Raw genomic sequence first — 5000 nt, 5'->3', positions numbered from 1 at the left:
ATCTACAGGGAATCTACCGAGACTAGGTCCGGCGCAGAACACGGCCACCTACTGGTCCGTCCCTCGGAAGATGACGCTGCTTCCGACGACGATACCGCCCTCTATGAGACGGCCGGCCGACTATGATGTCGATGTCGCCTACAGCGCCCGCTTGACGACCCAGAGTAAAACGCTGCTGCACCCCCTCTTCACCGCAGGTGACGCAAATCGAGTCAAAAGTGGTGGACCGACGGTCACTCCAGCCGCACCTGTGAATGCGCCACCCCCACCGCCCGACTCGCAACTCGAGCGGATGTACGGCGACTTTTCCCGCAATCGTACATTGCAGTCCACCCCTATATCTTCCACTTCATGAAGAGTTATCTCCCAAAAGCCAAAGTCCCGCTGTCCCAATACATGCTCTGGACGGCGGGCCGCGAGACGTGACGCTCGGTGGCAAAGAGTGCGCCGCTGAGGATATAGAGGGTCCGTCCCCCCGCACAGTGGTGACGGTGTGCGGGTAGTGTTTCCGACACCTCTTCCCTGCGGTGGCAACTCTGGGGCAGAGTCGATACTCGCCCACTGGTGGAAGGTAAGCATTCTGCTTTACATCAGTACATAACTAATATTTCAGTCGTCTGACGTCCCTCCTTAGTAAATGATGCAGGACCACATACATAGATGATACATACTGTAAACTGGGGAGGACAGTGTGAACCGCACTCGACCCAGTCACCCTATCTCACAGTCCACTCTGTGTGTAACAAAGCGAAAGCACCAAAGCACTATCGTTCAACAACATCCATTTTATCCTCGCTGCCACAGGACACTATCCAACAACGACAAGAGGAACGTCACGTCCACTAATAAGACAGAATGTCTCACATCACCCGCAAACAACGCAGCTCAAATCAGCCAGCAACACCACAGTGGTCCACCCAGTATCAACACAGGACGCAACGCCACGCCACAACACAAAAGGTACAAGTAATAAAATACCCTTTGGCACACCCCTTATAAAGGCATCGAACCAACCCACCACCTGACACCAGCCAAACGTACATCCTGATTTGACACATCTCTGGCAACCTAACCCACGTTGGCCCTTAACCTAACCACGTTGGCTTAACCTAACCCACGTGGCCCTTAACCTAACCCACGTTGGCCCTTAACCTAACCACAACGTTGGCCCTTAACCTAACCCACGTTGGCCCTTAACCTAACCCACGTTGGCCCTTAACCTAACCCACGTTGCCCTTAACCTAACCCACGTTGGCCCTTAACCTAACCCACGTTGGCCCTACTAACCTAACCACGTTGGCCCCTAACCTAACCCACGTTGGCCCCTAACCTAACCCACGTTGCCCCTAACCTAACCCACGTTGGCCCCTAACCTAACCCACGTTGGCCCCTAACCTAAACCACGTGGCCGCCTAACCTAACCCACGTTGGCCCCTAACCTAACCCACGTTGGCCCCTAACCTAACCCACGTTGCGCCCTAACCTAAGCCCACGTTGGCCCCTAACCTAAACCCACGTTGGCCCCCTAACCTAACCCACGTTGGCCCCTAACCTAACCCACGTTGGCCCCTAACCTAACCCACTTGCCCCTAACCGAACCCACGTTGCCCCCTAACCTAACCCACTTGGCCCCTAACCTAACCCCACGTTGGCCCCTAACCTAACCCACGTTGGCCCCTAACCCTAACCCACGTTGGCCCCTAACCTAACCCACGTTGGCCCCTAACCTAACCACGTTGGCCCTAACCTAACCTCTACGTGCACCTTAACCTAAGTTACGCGCACCTTAACCTAAGTTACGCTGCACCTTAACCTAAGTTACGCTGCACCTTAACCTAAGTTACGCTGCACCTTAACCTAAGTTACGCTGCACCTTAACCTAAGTTACGCTGCACCTTAACCTAAGTTACGCTGCACCTTAACCTAAGTTACGCTGCACCTTAACCTAAGTTACGCTGCACCTTAACCTAACTTACACTGCACCTTAACCTAACTTACACTGCACCTTACCTAACTTACACTGCACCTTAACCTAACTTACACTGCACCTTAACCTAACTTACACTGCACCTTAACCTAACTTACACTGCACCTTAACCTAACTTACACTGCACCTTAACCTAAGATTACACTGCACCTTAACCTAAGTTACACTGCACCTTAACCTAAGTACACTGCACCGTTAACCTAAGTTACACTGCCACCTTAACCTAAGTTACACTGCACCAACCACCATTCTAGTCTAAGTTACACTGCACCTTAACCTAAGTTACACTGCACCTTAACCTAAGTTACACTGCACCTTAACCTAAGTTACACTGCACCTTAACCTAAGTTACACTGCACCTTAACCTAAGTTACACTGCACCTTAACCTAAGTTACACTGCACCTTAACCTAACTTACACTGCACCTTAACCTAACTTACACTGCACCTTAACCTAACTTACACTGCACCTTAACCTAACTTACACTGCACCTTAACCTAACTTACACTGCACCTTAACCTAACTTACACTGCACCTTAACCTAACTTACACTGCACCTTAACCTAACTTACACTGCACCTTAACCTAACTTACACTGCACCTTAACCTAACTTACACTGCACCTTAACCTAACTTACACTGCACCTTAACTGTCACATGTAACGTCACAGGAATGTAGCTTTGCCTAACAGCAACCCTCTGAACATAGTTCACTGCTTGGATCCTCTGGTGTCATGTGTATTTCTTGATGCCATGGTGCGTACCCTCACATAAAGGTCTTTCGAGTGTTGCGTACTTTCTACACAGTCCCGCTAACCACTGGAAGGGTGTACCGCTACAGAACGAATATCGCCCTCCCCTCCTGCCCTTCCAAGCTGGTCGGTCAGGCGTTTGTTTGTGAAATGAGCCTTGCAGCTGTTCAGTTGCATTCGGTTGTCGATGCAGTCAGTGTACGTTGTGGTACGGCCTGTGTGGACTGTCCGCTGATGTACGCGTAACCCACACTGATCATCCGTCGTTACGTACTGAGTGACATAATGTGGCACATGCTTGACCGTACACCGGCTGCGCCCTACAATGGCGAATCATAAGGGCCATATGTTGTGCACGATGCTACTTGTCTCGTCTCCCCATTACAGCGAGATTGCACTGTTGTACGCCGTACAGACATGTGGTAAGTAGGTACGGACGAAAGTATTGCATGTTGGCCCCCCCCCCCCTCCTCCCTCTGCCGGGAATCAGAGTGAGCCGTCTGTTGATGTAGCGACGAGGGTTTTCCTATTTAATCGTATTGCCCCACACAACATGATAGCACGGTGGACCGCGTTCCACATCTGCGACATGCTACAGAGGCCGGTTGACAGTCGACCGCGCAAGGGACATTGCACACGTGCGCGGACCATCTTCCACGTGTTCTCTCGTGTACATGCCGCAGTGTGTATGTGGGCTGATGTAGCGTGTCGTGACACATAACATGCAGGCATGCCAGAATCGTAGATTTCGCAAATGTAGATTGACGTATACGTTTGCTGCCAAAGATCCGCAAATGAACTGGAAATCAGTTGTTGAGCGGTTGTTCGCGCTGCAGGTGCATCGGTGATAGCGACGATCGGTACATCTGTGAACCGGTTGTTTCGGCGGTACCCGCCATGCCCCCGAACCTGAGTTGGCCATGTGGGTATGAAGCGATACGAGGCTGTGGCTTGGCGGGACAGTCCCCGGCCGGTGAGGGGGGGCCGCCCGGCGTGCTGGCCGCGCGCTGCGTGAGCGCACGCACTACAGCCGGCTGGTGGGGGGCGCCCAGTGGCAGGAGCGCCGGCCGACGGGCCCGGCTGGCGTCCCAGCTATGCGCCGGCGCACCCTGCGCGCGGCGCCAGGCGGCCAAAGTGGGTTCTGTCGAGCCCGGTGCGAAGCGCGGTGGACATCTGCAGTGTGCTGGTCCGATTGCGGACTGTGTGCGTTGAGGATGCGCCGCCGCCCGGCACTCGGCGTCGCGACGCCGTCTGCTGCTCGGTCGCCCCCAGCGGTTCTCGCAGGTGGTTTGTATCGCAGCTCTGCGGACGTGTTGGCGCGTGCGCTGTGCTGGGAGAGTTCGCTTCTGCACCCAAGTGGGGCTTTGCCCTTCTGTGGCGCTGGCGTTGGAGCTGCCGGTCACCGTAGGTGGCGCGTGTTGTTTCCCGCCGGCAATGCCACGACAGCACGCTCCCGGGCCTCTGTCGGCAGCGGCAAGCTCAGTTGGGAGCACGGGTGTTCGCACTGAAAGCGTCTACTCGCCTATCTCCGGGCGATTGCGCCTCTCTCGAACCCGACCAAGTACTTAGGACGGCGCTGCGCGCCGCCGGGACCTGAGAGGGTTTCGAGGTGTATCGTGCAGGGGAGCTCAGCCTCCTCCTGTTTGCAGAATAATTGAGCGGACGCTTGCGTGTTCGCGCGGGCCCTCGGGACACACTCCCGGGCGGCCGGCTGCTCAGCTCTCGTTGACGCAGCTCCCTGGTTGATCCTGCCAGTAGTCATATGCTTGTCTCAAAGATTAAGCCATGCATGTCTCAGTACAAGCCGCATTAAGGTGAAACCGCGAATGGCTCATTAAATCAGTTATGGTTCCTTAGATCGTACCCACGTTACTTGGATAACTGTGGTAATTCTAGAGCTAATACATGCAAACAGAGTCCCGACCAGAGATGGAAGGGACGCTTTTATTAGATCAAAACCAATCGGATTGGCTCGTCTGGTCCGTTTGCCTTGGTGACTCTGAATAACTTTGGGCTGATCGCACGGTCCTCGTACCGGCGACGCATCTTTCAAATGTCTGCCTTATCAACTGTCGATGGTAGGTTCTGCGCCTACCATGGTTGTAACGGGTAACGGGGAATCAGGGTTCGATTCCGGAGAGGGAGCCTGAGAAACGGCTACCACATCCAAGGAAGGCAGCAGGCGCGCAAATTACCCACTCCCGGCACGGGGAGGTAGTGACGAAAAATAACGATACGGGACTCATCCGAGGCCCCGTAAT

The 5000-nt window shown here is 54.1% G+C and overlaps 1 non-coding gene across 1 annotated transcript in view; it reads left to right on the top strand.

Annotated features, from left to right (window-relative positions):
* The first annotated feature begins 4474 nt into the window (after positions 1-4474).
* Positions 4475-5000, top strand: part of LOC126322815 (small subunit ribosomal RNA) — a 1893-nt gene continuing 1367 nt past the window's right edge. The window contains exon 1 of the ribosomal RNA XR_007559226.1: positions 4475-5000. This exon is cut by the window's right edge and continues 1367 nt beyond it. This is a non-coding gene — a ribosomal RNA (small subunit ribosomal RNA).

Source organism: Schistocerca gregaria, unplaced genomic scaffold (assembly GCF_023897955.1).
Source record: "Schistocerca gregaria isolate iqSchGreg1 unplaced genomic scaffold, iqSchGreg1.2 ptg000841l, whole genome shotgun sequence".
In the NCBI taxonomy this organism is placed as follows: Eukaryota; Metazoa; Arthropoda; class Insecta; order Orthoptera; family Acrididae; genus Schistocerca; species Schistocerca gregaria.
The sequence above is the reverse complement of the archived record's forward strand: the minus strand, read 5'-3'. Positions and strand labels throughout refer to the sequence as shown.